Consider the following 27035-nt stretch of genomic DNA (forward strand, 5'->3'; position numbering starts at 1 on the left):
TGAGTCCCATCTTGATAACTGTCCTATCTCTAGGCTTGTGCTCCTGTTGATCCTTCTGAAGCTCTATGACTCCTATGCTGCCTTTGGAGTTCAGTTCCAGTGTCATGTACTCCAAGAAGCTCCCTTTAACTGCCTGGCCTGGGATGGGCATGTCTTCTCCACTCTTCTTCTAATAGCTCCTTGGGCTTTTCTCCATCATGGCACTTGCCACACTGCAATACGCATGCCACCTCTTCCCCGTGAGACTCTGAGCTCCTTCAAGGTGGAAACAGAGTTATCCTGCACACTTTGTGTCTACCTACTACAAGATTTCTAAGGGCTCATTTCTTGACTAGTAGAAAAGCAGTTCTCAATCTTTTGTGACTGAGACCATTTTCATGGAGCAAAAGATCTTACCATACCTGTTTGCACTTTCCAGTGGGAAAAGAATTTTAATATTAAAATTATCATTTTAATATTAAATAATGTAAGGACACCTGGGTGGCTCAGTGGTTGAGCATCTCCCTTTGGCTCAAGGGCATAATCCTGGGGTCCTGGGATCAAGTCCCACATTGGGCTCCTTGCAGGGACCTTGCTTCTCCCTCTGCCTATGACTCTGCCTCTCTATGTCTCTCACGAATGAATAAATTAAAAAATCTTTAAAAAATATTAAATAACGTACACATTTTAATATGAAAATAATGACCTGTAAATCTGTAACTACAAACTATAATCTATAAACTTATAATAGTCACTTTACTTGGCTTAATTTGACAGTATGTTACAAGTTTGAATTTATTAATGAATTGTCAATATTATAGTACTTTATCACCCTGGGGGTCCCTCCCAAACCATGTCTCCTGATACTCATGCCCATGTTGGTCCTTTGCCCTTGAGTCTGGACTATGCCTCTGACTTGCTTTAACCAAAGGAATGCAGTGGAAGTGACACTGTGCCAGAGTCAGGCCTAAGCCTGAAGATGTCCTGGGAGCCTCCACTTTTGTGTTCTTGGGAACACTGAATTGCCATGTCAAGAGCTCAGCCACCTTTCTGGAGGAGAAGTGAGAGAGAAGTGAGAAACCCAGCTGATGGGGAAAACTGAAGGCTCTGCTGTGTGATCCTACTTAAGTCATTCCAGCCAGCATGCAGTCACTTATGTTTTCTTGCTGTGCTGCTGGACATGGAAGACAAGAAGCTATTTTGGATTTTACCACCTTGGAAGACATAATATGGAGCAGAGATAAGCTGTCCCTGTGGGGCCCTGTCTGAATGCTTCACGCACAGAATAATTCAGAGTAATAAAATGATTGTTGAGCCACTAGATTTCAGGGCAGTTAGTTATGCAGTCATAGATAATCAAAACAACTACATAAGCACTTTTGGATTCAGAATACATATGTACCTGTTTAGCAAAAGAATATGCATGATTAATGTTGGAACTGCAACTCGTTCATGTCTTAAAATCTAGTAATTGGAAAATTACAGGCCTAAAATAATTTTGAGGCAAATATGTGTTACTACATGCTGTTAGGTTAACCAAATATCCTCCACAAGCTAATATGATAATGATGTAGCTAAATGACTCTAATTTCTAATTAAAAGGCAAGAATAGCAGTTAGCTGAACACTACAACCAACTCAAAGCAAGTCTGACACTGCAAGACAACAACGTGACTTTTCTCACAGGTCTCAGGGTTCTAACCATCCAGCTGAGTGAGGAGGCAGTAGCAGCTGAGTATTTAGAAGCAGCCGGACTCCACAGATAACTGAATTAGCACCCCCTGGGGAATTTAGTAATGAGCTAATTTGAGTGTATGAATAGCAAATATGAGTAATCCCTAATAACTCATTTAATAAATTACCAATGTATAGTCCTTACACAAACATAAAAATAAGAAGTCTTGGGATTGCGTGCTACCCATAACAGTTTTTTTTTTGTTTTGTTTTTGTTTTTTTCCCATAACAGTTTAGAGGACTTGCAATTAAGGACTTTGCATCTGATTAGCAGCCTCAGACTGAACCCAAGAATCACTGCTCTGGGGGTGGTGTGAAAAAGTCAGGCTAAACCAAGCTCCCAGGTGCAGGGGTCTGCAACCCAGGAGAGGCGCACAGTCTGTGTGGAGAAGCCACTTGAGGGGGGCTGCCTTTGGCACAAGCAGGCAGTGTCAGGCTGGATAACGTTTACAGCCCAGGGGCATCCTAGCTTGAGTGTGGGTCACTCATTCATTTAATCATTCACCCATTCAACATATCACTCTAATACTGAGCCATAGCAACAACCTCCACTTATGGACTACCCCACATCTGGTGCTTTGTACACTTCATCTTAAAGTTGCCAAACTCTGTGAGAAAGGTACTTTTTATGCCCATGTTACAGCAGTAAAAACAGTCCCAGAGTGATTCTCCCAAGTTTGCCTATCAGTAAGTGACAGAACTGGTATTTGAACCCAAGTCTATTTGGTGCCAAAACCCATGGTCTTTCCTTTTATTATAATACACTACAATGAATAAGTGCCAGGCCCTTGTTAGGTGCTGAGGCCATCAATAAACCAACTAGAGAGGACCTAAACCCTCATCCTCAAACTGCAAGGTGAATTGGAAGCCAATGGAAAACCCGTGGCATGCTCCTGGAAAGCTAATAATAGTATTTGAGGAAAATAACTCTATTACATTAAACATGAACACAGAATGGAACAGAATAATGTAAAATATGCAGGAAGTTTGAGGTAAACAGGAGACTTCAAAGAAACTTGCTTTGGCACTTGAGTCACCTCTGTTCTCTCTACATGGGAGACTGTAGTCTTGGCTTTGCCACTAGGGGCGCTACAGTGGAGATGCTAAAGAAATGGGGTTGCAAATAGCAACACCAGGGCCTGATTTAGCTCCAGGGCTGGAGCGAGGTGGTGGGTCAGAGGGTGCTGGGCTGACGCAGGCAAAAGAAAGTGAGGGGAAGCCTCCTTCAGGAAATTACTACTTGGGGAAAATGACTCCTATCCAGTGTCAGGGAGCCCTCTTCCCAAAGCATTAAGCACAAACCTGATGTTGAAATTAGACCAGAATTTAAATCTTGGCTCTACCACTTACAACCATGTGACATTAAACAAGTTGTTCTTCATCTCTAGACGAAGATAATAATAATAATAGTAACACATGTTTCACAGGGATTGGTATGAGAATGATTTGTACAATGTTTAGGAGAGCTTTAGCAAGTAAAATTTCCTAACAGTGGTCCTTAAAGTATGGTCCTCACACCAGCAGTTCCTGGCATTGCCGGGAACATGTAAGAAAAGCAAATTCTTGGAACATACCATAGACCTACAGAAATTTAGGATGGGCAATCTTTGTTTTACAGAGCTCTGGAGACTCTGATCTCATGCCAGTGTTTTGTAACCACTGCTTTACCTTAATGCAATAGATGGGACTAAGAAGAGAAGCTTGGAATACTTGGAGTGATTCCTTCTCCTTAAGGGGGCCCTAAAGCAGACAGATTCCAGATTTCTCAGTTCCACTTTCCTGAGGCAGGAAAACATTATGGGGAAGCCAGAGCCCCATGACTGCCAGATGCCTGTTATCCTGCCTAGTTACTAAAATTCTCATGTTATGATTTATATTCCCTGCAGAATTTTCCCTTCTTTACAATCTGGATCTGTGTTTCAAATTCCTCCCATGACATTTTGTGCCACATGTATCATCTGAAGAGGGCACAGATGACAGGAGTTTCCTACCTTAAAGTGGAGGGCAAAACCCAACAAACAGAAAAGCCTGAAGGAGTAAGAAAGTGACAAGTCCATTCTCACCACAGCTCAGAAATGGAACTGTCAGGGAAGGGACACGGCAAGGCACGAGTACGGGGCTTGGCAGGTCTAGGAAAAGAGAGCACTGCAAAAACACACCATGGTGTGGGACGTGCTTGGGATGGTGCGTGTGTTAACAACACCACCACAAAACCACACCAAAGAGACGACATTCACATTTTGAACAGCGTGTGAAATCACGTTTAGCTTGGAGAGGCCCCGCACACCAGGAGGAACTTGTGGCGAGCTGTCCCGTGAGCATTCTCTCTCCTCTTCTCTCCCCTCTCCCTTCATCTGCTGCCCTCTGCCTCCCAGTCTCTAATTCTCCTTTCTTTTGCTTTCCTTCCACTCTCTGTTTCCCATAACAACCTAAACAACAGCTACCATTTATTGAGAATCTACTGCCTGTTCTGCATGAACAGAGTCCTCAGAAAAATCTTTCAAAGTAAGAATTATTATGCCATCATACCTAGCATCACACCTCCTGCAGGCAGCTGAGCCATCATTCAAACCCAAGTCAGCCTGAACACAAAGCCCCTACTTCTTCCAGCATCCATCCTGGTTTTCACATTTCGGAAGATCATTAATACCACTTCCAGATTGTAAACTGCCCGAGGATCGACTCACTGGCTCATCTGAGGAGCCCAGAACTTAGCTTATAAAAGGCTCTGAGCTCTCAGGTGTCTCGTCCTCCACCAACTTCATGGAATAACAATGTCCTTATGAGTAATCATGCGATTATAATCAAGTACCATGGACAACGGCACCCAGGGGTGCTTACACCTCATTCTGACTTCAGACGACAAGTCCCTGGATGGCCCTCTTCACCCCAGAGATGTGTAGGCACCAGTCTGGAAAATACCTCATTAATAATAATGTTTACAACATGCCAGACTGTCCTAATTAATTTATATGAATTATCTGGCTGACTAGTCATAACACCTGTATGAGGTAGATACAAATATTTTGCCCATTTTAAAGATGAGGAAACTGAACCACAAGGGTTGAGTAGCTGGCCCTAGGCCATGTAGCACTGAAATCACACAGCAGTACACAGTGTAAGACAGTCATCAGGAAAATACGAATACATTTATAACAATTTTAAAACAGTCTTATTTGAGGGCACCTGGGTGGCTCCGTCAGTTAAGCATTTGACTTTTGATTTCAGCTCAGGTCATGATCACAGGGTCATGAGATAGAGCCCTGCATTGGGCTGCACGCTGAGCATGGAGCCTGCTTAAGATTCTCCCTCTCCCTCTCTAAAAAAAATAAAAATAAATAAAGTAAAATAAAAGTTTTATTGGAATAAAACACAAAATCTAAAACATTTCATAGGAGGCTCATGAATTCCAGTTTCAGAAACACCACAGTTTAATGGAGTTTTGGAAACCGGGAAAAAAGATACATTCATTTCTCAAGCAAATCAGGAGAAGTTGGAATGACATGGCCTGGAGCCCTTCGGTCTAATGTTGGTTCTGACATTTAGTAGCTGGTGACTCTGAACAGGTAACATCTACTCTTTAGACCTCAATTTCCTCAACTGATAATTGCAGAGAGTGGAATAGTAATATTAAGGTTCCTTCTAACAGTAACTCCATTTTCCTTCCAGAAATGGTAGACATCAACTCTTTGCTTTTGACACACAGTACCTGGTGCTCTCATTGTAGCCTGGGAAATGTCATTTGTTTTTATTTTTATTTTTATTTTTTTCGTTTTTCATTTGTTTTTATATTCATTTAAATCATACTTCATTGGTAGACACAATAGTAAGATACTACTGTTACATTATCAAATTGTTAACAATTTCAAAATACATAATATCCTTACTGGTAAGAAAGCAAGAGAATGGAAACTCTCCAGTACTGCTGGTATGGAAGTATGCTAGCCAAAACAGCACGCTATACCAATAGCCTCACAATGTTCATTTCCATGGGATTTTACTTCTGTATGTTTATCTTTAGAAATTAACTAAAGACAATAATAATAACTGTTAGGTTTTCTTTTAATGATCAGCAGAGAAAATTAAAGACAGCAGAGCCAGGCGGTAGATTCGAGAGTGCTTTAATGGGGAGCACTCCCGGGCAAGGTTCCGTGACTCGTGACTCGGAGAGGAGGCCCGAGTCCAGGAATTCGCGCCCAGGAGGGGAAGGGTGTGTGTTTTTTATGCCTGTGCAAGTTAAGAAAGAAAAATGGGGTGGTTAGGAACATGTGGTTTTATGTGATAAGGTGAGGCAGGGTGCCTGTTCTTGTTTTTGGCTGATTCTGGTGTTCTTTTAGGCAGGTCTCGGTAGGTTGCGAGTTGTTTGAGACTTGATGTTTTAGGAACTTATCCGGGGTGACATCTGGGGGAAGGGTGACCCCACCTATTAGCCTTAGCCATTTTGGAGAGGCCCTACCTCTGTCTGCCCAACAATAACAGCACTATGCCTGCAATTACTATCACTACCGCTACAAGATTTCAACTCTAAGGACATTTGTGGCAGCACTGTTCATAAGAGCAGAAATTCCAAATAATTTAAATGTCACACAGTATGGGATTGCTAAATACATTTTGGTTACATGCTTCTAAGTAAATACTCTGAAGTTGGTGATACTTAGTTAAAAAAAATCCATGGAGAAATGTCTCATACAGATTAAACGTCAACAATCAGAAGTCAGTTAAACTATTAAAACTATATTTGTACCAGGTGCTGAACTATGCCAACCAGACCTCCTTTTGGAAAGAAGGATTTATTCCCCTAGCTGCTTGGGAGTGCTGCTGGCAGACAGCTCTTGGCTGTCAACCCTTTTTAGGAATTGCCTTAGCTGGAAAGAGCTGCCTTGCTCAAGGTCAGGCCTCCCCCCTCTCTGAGTAACCCAGGAACAATTCCTGAATGATACAAGGTGGAGGGAGGGGACCTGCTTATAAAGGCTCAGTCCTCTCAGCCAACTGAAAACAACTCAGCAGGGCCATCCCAGTCCAACTTCTCACTTTGCCAAATCCTGCTCTGTCCCTTCCCTTCCACAAGTTATGATCCCAAGAGCACTCTCTTTAAAACTAAGAACCCTCCTCCGCAGCCAACCCCATCTCAGAAGCCACTCCCCAGGAAACCGGATCTGCAACAATATGCAAATTAAGGGGGGGAAAAACCCACATATTCTTAAATACTTGTTTAAAAAGAAAATGAAGGGGCACCTGGGTGGCTCAGTGATTGAGCATCTGCCTTTGGCTCAGGGCATGATCCTGAGGTCCTGGGATCAGGTTGCCCCCCATCCCCCATGGGGCTCTCCAGAGGGAGCTTGGTTGTCCCTCTGCCTAGGTCTCAGCCTCTCTCTGTGTGTCACTCATGAATAAATAAATAAGAAAAAAATTCTTAAAAAAAAAAAAAGAAAATGAAAACATGGAAGCATTACATATCAATTTAGGAAATGTACAATTTGGTTATAACAATGCTTAAAGGACATGCTGTATAGCCTTAAATGAATTTCTTAGGAATCAAGAAAGATGGGGGAAAAAATGAACTAAACCTCAACTCAAGAAGCCAGAAAAAGGAAGAAGAGAAATCTAAATAAAACTAAGGAGTCAGGGATCTCTGGGTGGCACAGCGGTTTGGCGCCTGCCTTTGGCCCAGGGCGCAATCCTGGAGACCCGCGATCGAATCCCACATCAGGCTCCCGGTGCATGGAGCCTGCTTCTCCCTCTGCCTGTGTCTCTGCCTCTCTCTCTCTCTCTCTCTCTCTCTCTCTCTGTGACTATCATAAATAAATTAAAAAAAAAAAAAAACAAAACTAAGGAGGCAGTACTAAAGATAAAGGCCCAAAGTGATGAGCTAGCACCCAAAACAAAACACCTGGATGGTTAGTAAACAAGAGTAAATGCTCTTTTGATTGTTTTGGGAAAAAAAAATCAGTTAAATAGACATTTCTTTGGGGTAGAGAGATAGAGGAGGAGGAAGGAAAAGAGAGGGGAAAGGAGGGGGAGGAGGAAAACCAGCAATATTAGGAATGAAAAATGAGGCATAACTACAAATGCAAGAGATTTTATTAAATGATGAAAAAATAAGATAATCAATTTTATAGCATTACATCGGAAAAATCAGATGACAACATTTTGAGAAAATATAAATTTTCAAAAGTGACTCAAGAAGTATAAAAGCCTGACTAGTCCAATAATGACAGATGAAACTGGATCGATATTCAAAACTCTACTTGCCCCACCCTCCTGGTCTAGGCAAGTTCTAAGAATCATCAAGGAACAGATAATTCTCTTATATAAGTTTTTCCAGAGCACAGAAAAAGATGTTAAGTTACAGTTTATTTTATCAGGCCAGTATAACCCGGTTACAAAAATGGAGTAAGGAGAGCACAAACAAAAATAAATTATAGACCAATCTCCTTACTAAATTAAGCAAACCCCCCCCCCCATAAACCCTCTAAATTTGGTATAGTATAAAAGGACAATACATAGAGTTTATTCTAGGAAATCAAGGATGGAACAAAATTATAAAACTTATATAATTCACTATATTAACAGAATAAAAGAAATTCATATGACATCTCAATAAGTTCAAAAAATTTTTAATAAAATTCAAGACCCAAATATGATGAAAAAGGAAACATATTTCTAAGCTCACTAGAAGGGAAATGAAACACCCTGCATGTACCTTACAATAGCTATCTACCAAAACCCCACAGCAAACTTCACACACAAGCACTGCCATTAAAATCTAGGACAAGATAAGGAAGCATATTATGATGTCTACTATTCACCATACTACCAGAGCTCCTAACCAATGCAATTAAATAAGAAGCAATAAGAGGTGGACATATTAGAATAGAAAAAAATGAAGCTGTCACAATTTTTAAAAACATTTTTTAGCTGTCACAATTTTTAAATGATATGATAGCATACTTAGAAAAACTAAGAGCATGAAATAAATGACTAAGGAATTTCAACAAAGTGGCTGCATATAAAATCAATATGAAAAAATGAATTGCTTTCCTTTACACAAGCAATAGCCAATTAGGCTAGAAAATGTACATATGTAACCTCAAAAAAAAGATACGTGAAAGGATTCACATAAAACATCATAATTAATACCCCCAAGGAACACATGGAAATTAGAAATTGTTTTCATTATCTGTAATGTGTTAATTCTTTTAAAAAGGGAGATAGGTTATTTTTATCTAAATTTTTAAATATAAAGGAGATTCTTCTTTTTCCCACCATTTTGGTCTCCTTCTTTCTCTTTTTTTTGTGGCACAAACCAAATCAATCTTCTCAAAGTTTACCTGCATTGGTTAGAGATTGAAGAATACTGACTTGAAGGTAGAAGTACTTGAAGGTATTCATAGTACATATGGATGTGTATGTGTGGGCATTTATAGTATGAACAAGGTACACCACATTTTTTTTGTACTTTACTAGTATTCTATGCATATGTGTGAATTTCAGTGTTTGTAAACTATGCATAAATGTATACTACCCCTGAAGTTCTCCTATACCAGAACTGTTATTCTGTATATCATAGTGATTGTTTTGCAACTTGAAATCCTATTCTATTTATCTTCTCTATAACCTTTAGTTAAAATAATGATGTTCAAAAGGCAATTAAACTTGTACATTCATCCATCCCTTAGTAAAATACTCTGCTAGGAGCTTTGAGGGTTTCATGGATGATTAGGAACAAGAAATGATCTCGTCCTAAGCGAACTGACAGTCCAAGGGGGATGCCACAAAGTCACCATAAAAGCTTAGCTGAGTTCAAAGCTGTGGAGTTCAGAGATAGAAGAGCTTAGTGCACGAGGATGCTCATGTGGTTGACTGAGAAGAAAGGATGGAAGGAAAGATTCACTTACTAAGTGTTTCCAACATCCTTACCTTGGGGAGAGGAACAGATGATATCAAAACCTCAAGACTCCTAAACCCAGTCTAATTTAGGAGTTTCTTCATACCACTGAGATTATTTTTTTTAAGTAGGCTCCACACCCAGCATGGAGCCCAACCCAAGGCTCAAATCATGACCATGAGATCAAGATCTGAGCTGAGATCAAGAATTAACGCTTAACCAACTGAGTCACTCAGGCACCCCTATGCTATGAGATTATGTCTTATATTTTGAATTTCAATAAAAATTACAGTTAATGGATTCCTCAGTTCAAACTAATTAGGAGTATGCCATTTCATTTCCCCCAAATCTTCCAAACTCCTATTCATTCATGGGTTTGGACAGGTTGGTAGTGGGTGAGATTCAAATGGCCAGGGCCCTGGGGCCTCTGTACTGTATAGGGCTTCTCCTCCACTGCTTCTTCACACTACTGGTTTCTGATGAGGAGAACAACATACTAACAGTAATCCTATGTATGGAAATCTACATCTGTCAAAACAGAAAAGAGTATCACTCTGGAGTCCAACAAACCCAAGTTTGCATCTCACATGTGACAGACATTTCTTAGATCTATGGTGTTGAGCACATCAGTTATTCTTACTTAATCTCTCCGAGCCCAAGTTTTCCCAGCTGGAAAATGGGAATAGTGGTATCACCTTACAGAGTAGGATTAAATATCATGAGTGCAGATTTCCTAGCATAGTGTCTGGCACATAGGGCTCAATAAAGGCCAACTGCCTTTCCTTCTTTGTTGAATGCAGGTAACTGTGCCAACATTCCCTGATACCTTGATGAGGGCCCTCATATAATGGAGAAAGGGGTTTAATATGAGAGAAGGTATGAATTTAGGGATGGAAAGGAAAGACTATGTGTTTCAGAGCCAGCAGTTTTAAAAGATGAAACAGGGTAATTTTTACCATCACCCCAGAAACAAGGAATAAAGCAGAAAACTATTATACGGGAACTTTGTGGCAACTTCTGCTTGCAGTGGTTAAGAGTGGCTGGATACATGAGCTAGATTAGGACACTGGGGGGTTTGGAAAGAGAACAGAGTTAGTCCTTTGGCTGAATGTATTTAATAAATTATCATTCAATTGGCGAGGCCTCCCTGGGTGAATCACTTTCAACTAGACAAAAATAGCCGCAGAAATCAGCTCCCACTAAAGAAGAAGAAAGAAAAAAAATAATTTGATTTGATTGACTGACATTGTTTTGAACAGAGCGTGAAATAACATACTGAGCTTAGTTTGGTCAGAAAGACATCCTGCTGCTGGTGAAATCACATGCATTTATTCAGTCCTCCAACCATTTCCTAGGTGTGACTTTTAAATATATAAATAGATCTACTCTCAAACTTATCTTCCTCCTACCTCCACCTCCAAAGTGAAATAACACAGATTTTCCTCACTTTTTCAATGGAAATGTCATTTTCCACATTCAGGGCTTGAAAATCAGTATTATTTACCTTCAACCTCCTTCTTCCTCCCCCCAATCTCAATACCAAGTCAGAAACAGTCTAGCAATTGTTTTATATTATCTCTCAGCAATGTCCCTTTCTTGTGCCAGATAGTACCCCCAATTTCTCAGTCATTGGCTCCAGCTTCTGCCTCTGGTCTCTAGAATTTTAGTCCTCTCTATGCATGAGGACTTTACCCTACAAAACCCACCAGTTTCACTTACTTTCTTTCTAAGGAATCAATACTTGTCTTTTATTGACTATCAGCTGGTGTTCAATTCCTCTTCTAGGCTTTCAAGGCCATGATCTCCCACTAGTTTAGGGCAAGACCATGAAAAACTTGGGTATAGGGTTGGTGTTGTCACCGACTCTTTCAGTTGGGATTCTGGGACAAAAACGAAGCAAACAGTGTTCACAATAGCTATTGCTTTCTGAGCCACAATTCACCATATCCCGAAAGGGGAAATTCAGGTATAGTAATGAGAGGCTTGTACCTCTTGAGCATGGGGGGTATGTATTTCCCCAGACGCTGATGGGGAAGAGGATCAAAGTGCTGGGAAACTGCCATGAATATTTCTGAATTTTAGTACTACTGGTAAAACAAAGACAAACATAAGAGAGCAGGTGCCTGGTGACACATCACACACACATATACAATGCATGTATATGTGGCTACAAAGAGTAATAGAAACTTTATGTATGGACTCACATGTCTATATGGCCATGTGGCTTTGGATCCAAAATTGGCTTATAATGGGGATTCGGGTCTCTGAAGATAGAGCACCTAGAATATTCGTGACTGAGCAAAAAAGGATGGGGAACATGTACTATATCATTGTGAGGATTTTCTACAGGCCACTTTGGCCACAAGAAGGAAATGGAGGGGTGCGTTCCTAGCCACTACTGGTCTGGCACAAGGGAAGCTGGAACAGAAAAAGTACAAGGGAATTTGTACTGGCTGAATGTGTCCAGAAGGCCTCATTTGGCTAAAAGTAGAGAATCTGACTAGTGTTTTTATTTCCCTTGTTGATATGGAATAAACAAACTTAATCTAATAAAGTCCTCTGGACCTTATTCTAACAGATTTTCCTCACTTTTTCTTTCTTTTTTTTTAATACTTATTCATTCATTCATTCATTCATTCATTCATTCATTCGAGACATACACAGAGAGAGAAGCAGAGACATAGCCTGAGGGAGAAGCAGGATCTCTGCAGGAGCCCACTGTGGGACTCGATCCCGGAGCTCCAGGATTACACCCTGAGTCGAAGGCAGACGCTCAACTGCTGAGCCTCCCAGGCGTCCCTTCCTCATTTTTCAATGGAAATGTCATTCTCCATGTTCAACAGGTGTGGTAATTGGTATTATTTACCTTTGACCTTCTTCCTCCAGAAACTACCTTGCTAAGTGAAGCAGACATAAGAGACATCTTGAGAGAAAGAATTCACTCCAACTCAGAGGTCATGATCGTCAAGGAGAAATCTGGTTGTAAAAAATAGCCAAGGACTCTAGAGTTAGGCAGATACCAGAGGAAAAAGGAAAGATTCATAAAAAGGGCGGGGAGCTTCAAGACTAATGCATGTTTCATATCTAAAAAGGATATTTACAAATAAAGGCAAGGGCACACGAATACAGAGGAAGATGGCATGAGCCTATATGAATTACATCATGAAAAATAGCTCAGAACGATCCGAAAATACTAGTACAAAACAACAACTATATTTGCCCTAAAAAGTTTGGCAAGTGGGCTGGTTAGTTTCAGAGTAAGAAGAGCAAAGAACAGTTTGGTTTATCACCTGGAAACAAGTTTGACAAAGAGAACTTCCACTGGTTATTGAACCACTTTTATTGATTTTTGAGGAATTTTGGAGAACAGCAGCAGCAGCAACAAAAAGCCAAAGGTCTAGATATAAGCTTATCTTATTTTCATTAGCAAAAAAAGTGAAAGCATTTGATTCTACTAAACAGGGTGAGCATAATATTAATCTTAGCCAAGAATCCAAATCACATTTTAAAATGATTTTAAAATAAAAATCATATATGATGCCACTACCAACTACAGTCACAATTAAATGTTGTTGTAAATTCTTTCTAGAATTTTCCATGAATAGATGCATGTATTTTTCTTTTTTCTTTTGTTTTGAACTCCTTTTTATCTCTTTTTGACTTCTATGTAACAGCATATGGTGACTATCATTTGGTGTTATTAAACCTTCTCTTACATACAATATTGTTTTCCATGGCTACATAGTACATTTTATACATATTTATTATATAAATGAACTGTAACTTATGACTCGTCCCCCATATTGTTGTTTATTTCTTATTATTCATTTCTAATATTCAGAGACTGTGACCTTTAGTATTTCTGCTTTGAGGAACTTCCTAAGGTTTTATTTGTAGCCTAATCATTAATATTTGTAAATGTTCTCTGAACCCTGAAAATGAAAACAAAATTCATTCTCTATAATTTGGATATTATGCAATGCTGCATAATAGCCAATCTTTATTATAATACATAATTCCTGTATTATATTATTTCTTGTTTGTTTACTTGGTATATGAAAGCCCCAGAGTGGCATTTTAAAATCTTTCACCCACTACTGTGTTTTGGGTGCAACATTAGTTTTGCCTTGTTCAATGATACTGGTCTTAAGCTGCATTTTGTCTTATATCAACGTCATGACTTCTGCTTTAGTGTTTGCTGCATCAGCCTGCTATACTTGGACTCAGTGTTTTATTTTTTTAAGGATTATTTATTTATTCATTTAGTAGAGAGAGAGAAAGCGTGCAAGCATGAGCTGGGGGAGGAGCGGAGGGGTAGGGAGAAGCAGACTACCCACGGAACAGGAAGCCCAATGTGAGGCTTGATCCCAGGACTCAGGAATCATAACCTGAACTGAAGGCAGACCAACAGCCTAAGCCACCCAGGCACCCCTTTTCTCAGCACTTTAATCTTTGCACATCATTTTGCTTCAAGGATGAATATGATAAACAACATATGGTTGAATTTTATTTTCTGATATAAGATGAAGACCTTTATTAAAAAACATGTCACTTAATTCATTAATGTGAGCTGTTGCAACTGAGGTATTTGAGCTCATCAGTTTCACGGACCTTTCAATTTTTTTTTAATGCTTCCTCGCCATCTCCTTTATTTTCTGTTTTGTTTCATATGAAATATGTTTTCTTAGACCCCTAGGTTTGGAAGATGGATTAGTGGGGAAAAAATTCTATAACTATTATTTTCTAAAATTAAAAGTCAAGAACAGAATGACTCGCTCATAATTGAACCAAGGAATTCAGAACATTTTATTTTTGCTGTCCCATCCTTTCCCATATTCTCCAGACAAACACCAGCTTTTTCAGGCTTTTAAAAATGTAATCTGGGGCTTTAAATCCCAACTTGCTTTTTCATAAGTTTTTATAACAATGCATATCTTTTCTTTGAATATATTTTACTTTTGCATACAATCTTTTTAATTAAAACATGTTTTAAAATTTTAAGTAGGCTCCCCAACCAATGTTGGGGCTTAAACTCATGACCCTGAGATCAAAAGTCACGTGCTCTACCAACTGAGCCAGCCAGGTGCCTCCTGCATATAATTTTAAAACTGGATCCACAACAATGATTTAGACATATCTTTTTGGCTTCATTACTAATCCTGTCTTTTATAACATTGCTTTCACCACGTACTTGATTTTCTATAAAACAAACTCTGCTCATTAGTTGCACCCAATAGATTTTAATTCTGTTGTGTTTTAGTTTCCTTGCAATCCTGCCACATCTCATTTGCATCTTTGCATAACATATTTAGTTTTCATCTCTGCCTGCTCTCATTCTCTTCTGATTTGTGAAGGCCATGGTTTCCTGCCCTCTTAAGAGCATTCCAGTCTCCTAAAATATATGTTAGGTCCAGCTGGAGCAGCTCATTTATTTTCATTCTGTATGCTATTCTCTGCTCCCTCATCTTGTGTTTTCCTTAGTTCCTATCTGTTTTAGTCTTTACTCATTCTTAGAGAAGGGAAGCATTCTACAGATTTGATACTTGTCAAATAACAGGTCTTTTTTTTTTTTTTAAGATTTTATTTATTTATTCATGAGATACACAGAGTGAGAGAGGCAGAGACACAGGCAAAGGGAGAAGCAGGCTCCATGCAGGGAGCCCGACGTGGGACTCGATCCTGGGTCTCCAGGATCAGGCCCTGGGCTGAAGGCGGCGCTAAACTGCTGAGCCACCTGCGCTGCCCAAATAACAGGTCTTGAGTCTTGTTCTCACTGAATGCTGAATTAACAGTGGCAGGTGGATGTGCATGGGTCCTAGGCTACATCAAGTTTCTAGATTATATTATCCTAGAGTAATTGTACTTGAATTTTATTTTCCTCTTGGTGCCAGAATAATTTCTACTTTTTGGAATGTACCACAAGACTTTACAAAATGATCAGAATTTCTCAATATTTCATAAATGTTTTAATGGATATATATGCTCTTTCATTCTTGAATGTGATATCCAGTATATATCCATTGCATCAAATTCTTTATATCCTTAAAATTCTTTACATACTCATTTGTTTTTGTCATTCAATATATTGAAGATTGATATAAATATGTTGTTTCCTACTGTGATTGTTTTGCCAATTTTATTTTATATATGTTAATATTTATATTATTTCGAATAAAAATATTCATGGATGTTATGCCTTCTACTGGATTATATCTTTTAGCAATAAAGCGCCATTCTACTTTGTCTAATATTAATTTTGCTTTCTTTCTTTGGTTTGCATTTTCCTGATATATTTATACTATTTCCTGTTTTCTCTCCTTTCTGTCCTACTTTGTTTTAAACAGCCATATATTTAGAATGAGTATTTGCCTGATCCATGTCTCTTTGTCTTTTAATAGAAACAATTAAGCCATTCACACTTAATGTGATAACATGTTTGACCTCACTTCTATCGTCTTATTTTATACTTTCTTTTTTTATGTTCCCTTGCTATTTTCCTTATTAGTTAATTTTGGCTATATCACTCCAAATCTTTCCTAATTTTGAAGTTAAACATGGCATTTCCAGTCTTATATTAATCTACTCTCTCTCTTATTTAAAAATGTATTTAGTATTCAGTATCTCACACAAAATGAGAGCTTTAGTACTTGAAGCATTTTGTTTTCTGGAGTAATCTGAGTTTTTAGACCCAAGTTATTATCATTTAGTTTTTTATCTTTTCAATTAATAATAATTTTTGGCACTTGCATTGTTTCATAACCATATTAATAAAGTTTAAACATTAAATCTGCTCTAATTTCATTGTTCACCTCCTATCTTTTATATCACATCATCTCCATCGCCCAATTTTTTTTTAAAGATTTTATTTATTTATTCATGAGAGACACACACAGAGAGAGAGAGAGAGAGAGAGAGAGGCAGAGACACAGGCAGAGGGAGAAACAGGCTCCATGCAGGGAGCCCGACCTGGGGCTCTATCCTGGGTCTCCAGGATCTTGCCCTGGGCTGAAGGTGGCGCTAAACTGCTGAGCCACCAAGCTGCCCCCCCAATTTTAATATACATTAATTTCCCTGTTGATCAGAATATTTTGAATAAATACTTTTTCCACTAAAAGATTTTGGTGGGGTCAACTTTCTGTGTACTTCTTTTGTCTGACAATATCTTTTTTTCCCCTCACATACTACTGAATACAGTTCTGGGTCACAATCTTATTGCCTCAAAACTGTATAGCCACAACTTCCTTCTGACATTTAGTGCTACAAAATGTCTGACACATGCTTATTAAAAATACTATTTTTTTTCCTAATTGCATACCAATAGATTCTTCTAAATCTTATAAATTAGCAACTTCCACCAGAATATATCTTTAAGATTTTATTTATTCATTCATGAGAGACACACAGAGAGAGGCAGAGATATAGGCAGAGGGAGAAGCAGGCTTCCTTTGGGTAGCCTGATGCAGGACCGATCCCAGGACTCTGGGATCACGACCTGAGCCAAAGGCAGACACTTAATCATTGAGCCACCCACGTGCCCCACAATGAATATTTTGAATTGAAATCATAAAAATATTTCCCTATACTTTTATACTCCTCTTTAAAAATTCTGTATTTTAATATTTAATGTGTTGAATTACAGCTTCCACTTTTTTCTCTCATTAGTTTTTTTTTTTTTTTAAGATTATTTATTTACTTAGAGAGAGAGTGCATGTGAGTGGGGGAGGGACAGAGAGAGAGAGGGAGAGAAGCAGACTCCTTGCTGAGCATGGCTCTGGTCCAGCCCATGCCCTTGAGCCAAAACCAAGAGTCAGCTGTTTAACTGACTGAGCCACCCAGAAGCCCCTTTTGGTTTGCTTTTATGTGTTTTCTATCAGAACCATGAGAATTCTGCAGTGTTTCATTGTTCTAATGTTCATGCTTCCATTACATAATTTTAATTCCGCAAAATATTTTTCATTTTTTAATTTTTATTTATTTATGATAGTCACAGAGAGAGAGAGAGGGGCAGAGACACAGGCAGAGGGAGAAGCAGGCTCCATGCACTGGGAGCCCGACGTGGGATTCGATGCCGGGTCTCCAGGATCGCGCCCTGGGCCAAAGGCAGGCGCCAAACCACTGCGCCACCCAGGGATCCCAATATTTTTCATTTTAAAGGAGGGAAAGTTTTTAAATCTCAGATTGGTTTCTTTTGATAGTTCCTGTTACATTCTTTTGAATCTCTGTAAATAGAACTTGGAACTTTTTTTAAAAAGTTTTCTTCTTTTTTTTAAGAATGTCTATTTTATAGAGAAATTAATGTTCTTAGATATCTCCCTTCTTCTGAACTGTTAAGTACTGTTTCCATGAGCTTTGACCATGTGTTGATTACGAGTGGCCCACCAATATGTGTGCTGCCCAATCTGCGTCTGAGGAAGCACTAACATGATTGAATTGCTGAGGTGGTGTTTCCCATCACCAACATGCCTAGCACAGCTATAGTCCCCTGCCTTCCCCAACACACACAGTATTTATGTATATATGTAACACATATAATATATAAAATATATTGAGATACATATTATAATATTATACATATACATTTTTAAATGGTGGTAAAATACACATAATATACAATTTATGTTTGTGGTGGTAAAATGTACATGACATAAAATTTGTCATTTAACCATTTTTAAAGATACAGTTGAGTGGCATTAAGTACCTTTACACTTTTGTACAACTACCACCACCATCCATTCACAAAATGTTTTTCATCTTACAAAACTAAAACTCTGTATTATTAAATGAAAAGATCTAATTCTCCCCTTCCATTCTACCTTCAGTCTCTGAGTTTGACTATACTAAATACTTCCTAGGAGTGGAACCATAGTATTTGTCTTTTCGTGACTGGTTTATTTCATTTAGCATAATGTCATTAAAGTTCAACCATGTTGTAGCATGTATCAGAATTTCATTCCTTTTTAAGGTTGAATAACATTCCATTGTAGGTCTATATAATATTTTATTTATCCCTTTGTTCATCGATAGATACTCGGTTACTTCTAACTTTTGGCCATTGTGAATAATGCTGCTATAAATTTAGGTGTATGAATATCACTTTGTGTCCTTGCTTTCAACTCTTTTGTGTATATATCCAGAAGTGGAATTGATGGCTCATGTGGTATTATCTTTAGTTTTTTGAGGAATCACCATATTGTTTCCATAGTGGTTGTACCATTTTATATTCTTAACAACAGTGCAAGAGGGTTCCAATTTCTTACATCCTTGACAACATTTGTTTTGTTTTGTTTCGTTTTGATAATAGCTATCCTAATGGATATGAAGCCAGTATATCTCATTGTGGTTTTGATTTGCATTTCCCTAATGATTAGTGATGTTGGGCATTTTTTCATGTACTTATTGGCCATTTGTACATATTCTTTGGAGAAATGTTTTTCAAATCTTTTGCCCATTTTTAAATTGGATTGTTTTTGTTATTGTTGAGTTTGGGAAGTTCTCTATATATTCTGAATATCAACCCACTTTCAGACATACAATTTGCAAAAAATTTTCTCCCGTTTTCTTTTTTTTTTTTTTTTGTAGCCCTTGACACTTTACCCTTAGAGTTCCTAGTGAAATTCTTTTGGGAGTTCCTTCCTTTTCAACTGCAGGCCAACTTTCCATTCCACTCTGGTGACTTATGGGTTAGTTGAGCTTTCCTTTGTTTCACTCACGTATACTCTTTATCATGGACTGTTGTCAAAATTTCTGACATGTGGATTACATTGGTATCCTTTTCTGGCTGTCAGTACTATAATATACTCAAATATTTTTTTAAAGATTATGTTTATTTATTCATGAGAGATAGAGAGAGAGAGGCAGAGACACAGGCAGAGGGAGAAGCAGGCTCCATGCAGGGAGCCCAATGGGGAACTCAATCCCAGGACCCCAGGATCACACCCTGGGCCGAAGGCAGGCGCTAAACCACTGAGCCACCCAGGGATCCCCCTATACTCAAATATTTACATATTAATCCAATCATTTCAATAAAAAATTAGAGGAGTAGGTATGAGTTAAATGTGTATTCTTCATTTCCCATTTTAAGGCAGTATTTCTTAAAGGTAGTATACATGCACCAGAATCACTTTGAGTGCTGGTGAAAAATGCTGATTCTGGGCTATCATTGCACATCTCTGAATCAGAATCTCTAACGAGAAAGTCTCCAGGCAAAAATAAAAATGTAAGAACTGTTAGGTTGAATGCTGCCTTGTGAACACTTGGAAGAGAAAGCAATGATTCCCTGGAACTAATCAAGGTTCACTCAGAAGTCATAGCAGGTAATTCTTAAGTCTTTTTGACAGGTGTATTAGTTATGCAACTCAGAGACAGGATATTTGACAAGGCATGAGGGAGAAATAACTATTGGATGCAAAGACAGGGATGATGTGCAGACAAGATCATGACTGGAGCGCAGTGTCCACTGTAAGTTCGATGTCCACTGTAGGTTCTGACATGCTAACGTGGGTTTTTAGAGAAAATGTAATGCACTCATAGGAGATTTACCAGAGAAGCTAAGGAATTAGAAACCCTATAGAGGAATCGCTGAGAGAACTTCTTGTTTAACAATGGTTCGTAACTCTGTTGAACACAAGTTCACTTGAGGATCCTTAAAAGAATTCTCAGCCCCAGGCCCTGACCCCAGACCAATTAAATTAGCATCTCCAGGAGTGGAACCCAGAATTGATAGTTCTGCAGTGCTCTCCAGGAGAGCATTTAATGTTCAACCAGAGTTGAGAACCACTGATCTAGAAAAAAGGACCTTGATTACAAATTTATGAAGCTCAAATGTGGAAGAGGAAGGTAAGTGTTTCAGGAAAAAAGAAAAATCCATGCTTGACCATTCACCTGGCAAAACTGACATGGAAGGTCTAACTAAGTCAGCAAATGGCTACTGGCACAGCTTGCCTATCAAGCCCAGACTCTCAATGCTGTGAGAAATTTCCTTCCCTTATTAAAGAGGCATGGATATCCTTGACATGGATCTTTCAGATACCAGCAATACATATATCAAGATAAATGAAAATCGACTCCCATGATCTCATCAGCTCTTGTGGTTTCACCTACCACTTAAGAGTGATGATTCCCTAATCTGGGTTTCCAGCCACAGAGCTCATCTGTCAACCATATCTCCATCTGGATCTCTGACACTTCAAATGTAACATGCCCTGATCTGACTCATTATATAACCCTACTCTTGCTCCTTGGGAACCACTACCCTTCCAGGTACACGAGGTGGAAGCCTGGTAGCTACCATTGGTTCATCCGCCTCCCTCACTACACTCACATTCACTTAATTACAAGTTATTGTATTGTATTCACTTAATTACAAGTTCTTTCCTGATTCTGTCCCTCCATATTATGTCCTCATATTATGTAAATTCTCATGGAAGCCCATTGGGAGGCTCGTGCTTCCTGTCTTTTCCCCTCCCAACACTGCAGCTGGAAGAATTTCTCTAATGTTAAAATCTGGCCATGTCAGTTCCCACTTAAAATTTCCCAGTGGCCCTCCACTGTCTACAAGAAAAGATCCACAGGCTTTTATTTGACAGACAAGACCCTCCCGCCCACATTTCCAGGCTCATCTCCCATTACTTCTCAAATCAGTTTTTGCTCCAGCAACACTGAACTGTAGACAAGAACTGCCTCTGAGCCTTTGCTGACACTGTTTCCTCTATTACCCACACTCAGAATGTATTATCCACATTCACTTCTTCACTTCTACCCATCTTTCAAATTTCAGCTGAAGTTCGTTTACTCCAGGGAGTAAGTAATGCCTGACCTCCTTGATCTAATACCTAGGCTAGGGAGGTAACGCTCCTCCAAATCTCATCTAAAGATAATGCTACCTGATATCTGTTTCTGGCTCTGCTCCACCTCGCTCCTGGAAACCCAGTGGGTCCTATCCCCAGAAACTGCTCCTATGCCTAGCACAGTATATATTTGCTAGTTCAGTATATATTCGCTAGTTCAGTATATATTTGCTGATTTAATGTTAGTCAAATGATTGGGTGAATCTCCTCAGGAATGCATTTACCATGATTTGCATAATTTACAGATTAGGAACAGTGGAAGCTTTGGGGCAAAGAGGGAATTTATCCTGCTATAGGAACATATAACTACCAGCTTCCTAATGGTTGAGCAAGACAAGTTTGTGATCAGCTGAAGGCTGCTGGACGTCCAGGCATGAGAAAAAGGAGGGGACCAACTTCCACCAGTGGGTATCCCGGGATCGGATTCTGGGGATCATGGACATACTTGTTGATGAGACTTTGGGTTGAGAAGGGTGGGAAACTGGATTAGAACACCCGCCCCACTTCGCATGGACCTCAAGGATTCTGGAAGGAATCCTCTGGCCCTCTCAGAGACTGAAAGAGCTTTGTCTAGCTCTACTTTAAATGAAAGGCAGGGGCACTGGGGCAGTTGGTAAAGTGCTGTCGGCCACTGTCCCAGAGCAGAGAAGTGGAGAAATACAGCAGGGAATGAAAGCATTTGGGCCAAACATTTCAAGCATTTCAGCATCTAAGGGTCAAAGTGGCCTTGCTGACCTCTGGCTACTTGGAACTTTCACATCAGATCAGCCACCAGGGAAGTGAAAACTTGGTTTCTGTTTGGATGAAACACTGTTTGTGCCTTAAGGGAGGAGAGAACTCACCATGCAGACCACCCAGAAAAGTGTGGTGGGTCCAAATGATGAGTGGGCAGGTGGGTCTGGGGAGTGTTGGTAGCTGTGTGCCACTGAATTTTACCTGTCATCCCTTTCCTTGCCATAGCAGACTCTTCTAGACCCCCGTGGCCTCTTCTATGGTGAAGTCACACTACAGAAATAAGGCTGGGGATGCCTGTGCTGACTCTCCCACACTTGTGATCGGAATCAGGCGAGCTCATGAATATGAGCACATTGTTATCTTCTAAGTGTGGTTTACATGCAAAGGACAGTTATTATTACCCTGATTTTTATTATCTAAAAAAAATCTTTTCTTACATGAACCTTTGCTGTCTGTGCCCCCGTCCCGCCTTGAAGACCTCTTGGCTCCATTTCCCACTTGGAAAATGAGAGCCGTTAAGCTCTCTTACTTTCTCCTTTCATTTTTTAAAAGATTTTATTTATTTATTCATGAGAGACACACAGAAAGAGGCAGAGACATAGGCAGAGGGAGAAGCAGGCTCCCTGCGGGGAGCCCAATGCGGGACTCGGTCCCAGGACCCTGGGATCACAACCAAGCCAAAGGCTCAACCACTGAGCCACCCTGGCATCCCTACTTTCTCCTTTTAAATCACAATGCCAGGAAAGAATCTTTAATTTTCACTGAGGCATCAATGACTTCAGAGGTTAATTCCAAGAGGAAAGTGGACATTTCTATAAAAAAAAAAAAATAAAGGCCATGTTTCTTTAGAAATGAAAATGAAGTAAAGGAGTTATGCCCTGGGTAAGAGTGGGAGACCTCAGTTCCTAACCCATGCAGAACACTTCATCTTTAGATGGAGGAGTATTCCCCACTTTCTTTCTTTTTTTTTTTTTTTATTTATGATAGTCACACAGAGAGAGAGAGAGGCGCAGAGACACAGGCAGAGGGAGAAGCAGGCTCCATGCACCGGGAGCCCGACGTGGGATTCGATCCCGGGTCTCCAGGATCGCGCCCTGGGCCAAAGGCAGGCGCCAAACCGCTGCGCCACCCAGGGATCCCTATTCCCCACTTTCTTAAAGAAGTCTGGGATCAGGTACTTTCCAGGTTCTTCCCTTGATTTCATTTTCTATAATGCTAGAGACTCTTAGATCTACCTCAAACCAATCCAAGTCTTTTTGGCCTAACTGAATAATATCCCAGGGTCTAAAAGTGGCATCATGCAACTGATATCACTGGACCACCCTCCTTAGTCTATGATTCTGAACAGATTAAGTTAGCCACTACCACCACCACCATCATCACCACAAACCACTACATTCCTACCACCATCACTACCACCAACATCATCACCTCCAGGGCAAAGACAGTTCTATTTTTTTTTAATGGGAAAAATAATATATGAACATTTCTTAACTTGAGGGGCCGATGTTAATCCCAGGGAACATTCTGGAATAGGATGTAGAATGAGATTTCAGGACTGAAGCTGTGAACTCTAAGAACCAACAAGGGTTAACTGAAAGTTGCTTATGTCACACTAACAAAATAACTTGACAACATTATTGGCAGACAGATCAGGGAAATACCAGTGATAAAGAGTATCTGGACTTTATCAAAACTTTAGATAACATTCATCTGATAACCTTTTGAAAAAGATGAAGAAATATGGGCTGGGTAATAGTATAAAAAGCTGAATAAGTTTTCTGAAAGAGTACTGTTTACTTATCGAATTAACATCTATCTTTAGGGAGCAAATCATGGCATGCCTCAGAATCCTGTAATGCTCGTCATTTTTATTGATGACTGAGTTGAAGAGGTCATGCTCATCAGATTTGGGGATGACAGGAAGCCAGCTGGAAGGGACAGTAAATACATTGGATAACAGAATCAAAGCTAAAAATATTTGGGCAAGTTGGCAAAAAAGACTAAATTGAACAAGATAAAATGAGTAATAAATGCAGGGGCTCTATCTTCAGGTCTCAGGCAGCATCTGTACAAGCATGGGGGTGTGGGGCAGCTGATAACTTCAAGAGTAGGTTTAAGAGAATTTTGTTTTGTTTTGTTTTGTTTTTCTTTTTCAGTTGGTATGAAGCTCAACAGGTATGCCTGGTACAGATTCCCAATTCAGCCTTACAGAGTTTTAACAGAAATACGAAGGTAAAATGAAGGAGGTAATAATCTCTATCTGGTACTAATTAAGCCTCCCTTGAAATTTTGTGTTGTATTCTTTAAGAACAAAGACAGGGAAAACTGGAGTGAGAAGGATGATCATACTGAAGACACTGAAGCCAACAACCTAGAGGGAGGGTGGAGCAGTGGAAAGGGTCCTGGCTAGTGAGGTAGGAGCCGGGTTGTGCCATAAATCCACTGTGAGGTCCTAGCCAAGCCAGTATTTCCCTCAGAGCTGGTGACAGGCCTCCCTGAAGAGAAGCATGGGTGGTGGTGGCTGGCTGGTCTGCTCTCCTCAGTTTTGGCCCTCTGGTCCAACCACACTATGGGCAGGTTCCTTTCTCCCTTGTCACTCATCCAGAGACAAGGCCTCTTGGGCTCCCAGGAAAAATTTGCACTCTTGAAATGCCATTAACATTTGCAAATTATACCAATTATTTCCCTTGGGAAGCCTTCAAAAATACCCTTTCTTTGGCTCCCCGGGAAGTCAAGCTGATGGCAGTTCACATCTATAATAACTACATACGACATGTAGTGAGGCGGTAAAGAAAAAGGCCTAAGAGAACAGACTCTGAAAACACAGGACTCTGAGTTAAAACTCGGCCTCTCCTACTAGCTTCATGAGCACTTAACATAGCCTTCCTGAGACTCAGTTTTCCTGTCTGTACAACAGGGTGAATGCCAGGCTCATCGTGATGTGAAGATCAAGTGAGACAACGCACGTACAAAATATAGCACAATGCAGAGCACAATGTAGGTGCCAATCAATAGCGTACCTAATATTATTGCTCCATGTACTTCCAGCATCCCTCGCCTTTCTTTTTCCCTGCTCCCATCCTCCTCCAGGCCAGGTACTGTGCTGGTTGCAGAGAATATGGTAGATTCACATTGCCTGCCTCCGCCAAGCTCACAATCCAAACCAGCATTGTGGGTATCAACTTTCTGCCTCGATGGAAATGTTCTATGTGTGCATTTTCTAATGAGGTAGCCAGAAGCTGTGTGTGGCATTTAAGTACTACAAATGTTACTGACGTGACTAGAGAATGGAATTTTAAGTTTTATTTCATTTTAATGAATTAGATGAAAATGGAAATAGTCCCATGTAGAAATAGCACCGTTCTAGATAGTTTCCTGGTACATTTCTGAGACTGCCTAGTCTGAGTAAATAAAGATGCATGGAAAGAGAAATGCACATAAAGCATTTATGTACAGGACCTGGAAAATTCTCTTATATGTTCCTCCACCACATTTGTCTATGGTGCATAAGTTCTATCTCAGGTACTGTGGGTATGGGGAGAGCTGTACCTTCAATGAGCTCACAGTTTAGTAGGGGATATGCAGAGAAGTGATCTCACCATAGTGAGGTAAGTGTGTGCACAGGTGCTATAGGTGAAGCACAGCGAGGTCTCTAACCCAGATGAGCAGTCAGGAAGGGCTTTCCAGAAGGATGATTTAAGATCTGAGCAGAGTCTTGAATAAATAGATTTCACAGAAGGGACTCAATTAATACTTATTCAATTTACAACAAAGAGGGGATCCCTGGGTGGCCCAGCGGTTTGGCGCCTGCCTTTGGCCCAGGGCGTGATCCTGGAGACCCGGGATCGAATCCCACGTCGGGCTCCCTGTGCACGGAGCCTGCTTCTCCCTCTGCCTGTGTCTCTGCCTCTCTCTCTCTCTGTATGACTATCATAAAAAAAAAAAAATTACAACAAAGATTCTATTCCAGGACTATGAGACCCAGTGCTGGTGGCAGAGGTGGCTATGGGGCAAACATGGGCTTAGAGAAAACTTGTAGCTAGGGCCAATTTGTTGCTTTCGAACATTTCCCTTTTTTGTCTTTTTGAATTGTCTAATTTCATTTCTCTTCTGCAGCCACATCTTCTTCACCTGAGGGCATTTTTGGGGGATGATGTATATAACCTTATTTTTTTTTTATCACTTTATTAGTAGTCACTAACCATAACTGATTTGGTAGGGCATGGGGAGGCAGATGAATTCTGTTACATATAAGGTGACATCAACTCCCACTATGGTTTTGTTGTGGAATTCTTTTACTTGGTATAAACAAACGGCTCTGTGATACGGCCAGTACGTGAAGACGCTGTTATGGATTGGTTGGAGGCTGAATCCATCCAGCTATGACAGTGATGCACATTAACAGGAGTAAGGATTGTTCTAATTACTTATACGCTGAAGTGGGATCCTCTGCACATTCGTGTATTTTACACAATGTTTGATTTGCCCAAAGCTAGTATGTGACATCTAGCCAGAGAATTTTGCAACTGACAGTTGCTCACCATATAAAGCAGGTCCAACTTTACTTTATACTGTATGGTTTCCATAATCACGGGTGTGTGTATAAAGCTGGATGATGATATGTGTGATTCCTTCTCCCAGGAGGCCAGGAGTATGTTCGGGTGGTGTGGTTTGGTCACACGAGGCCCTGGTCTATTCCAGTCTCTAGAGGTCATCTGCTTTGACTGTGAGAGAGTTGCCTCTGATGGATGGAAGTTTAAATTGGTGGAGCCTTTTCAAAAATCAGCTTGTCCTATACCTCGGAGTCTTGGAACATTCATGCCCTTTGGCCCAGTGGTTCTGCTTCTGGGA

General features: G+C 40.0%; 1 protein-coding gene and 1 long non-coding RNA gene across 9 annotated transcripts in view; one reads left to right on the top strand and one right to left on the bottom strand.

Annotated features, from left to right (window-relative positions):
• Positions 1-27035, bottom strand: part of DGKG (diacylglycerol kinase gamma) — a 205345-nt gene that overhangs the window by 175519 nt on the left and 2791 nt on the right. The gene's annotated exons all lie outside the window — the stretch shown is intronic.
• The window catches only part of LOC144302537 (uncharacterized), a 40953-nt gene that overhangs the window by 12638 nt on the left and 1280 nt on the right, over positions 1-27035 (top strand). For 2 of the 3 annotated variants that reach the window (XR_013369446.1, XR_013369444.1), the window contains exons 3-4: positions 24341-24416; positions 25102-25181. This is a non-coding gene — a long non-coding RNA (uncharacterized LOC144302537). Of the gene's footprint in view, positions 1-24340; positions 24431-25101; positions 25182-27035 lie in introns of all 3 variants that reach the window. The other variant, XR_013369445.1, reaches the window with a different exon arrangement.

The sequence above is a fragment of the Canis aureus genome, chromosome 31 (assembly GCF_053574225.1).
Source record: "Canis aureus isolate CA01 chromosome 31, VMU_Caureus_v.1.0, whole genome shotgun sequence".
In the NCBI taxonomy this organism is placed as follows: Eukaryota; Metazoa; Chordata; class Mammalia; order Carnivora; family Canidae; genus Canis; species Canis aureus.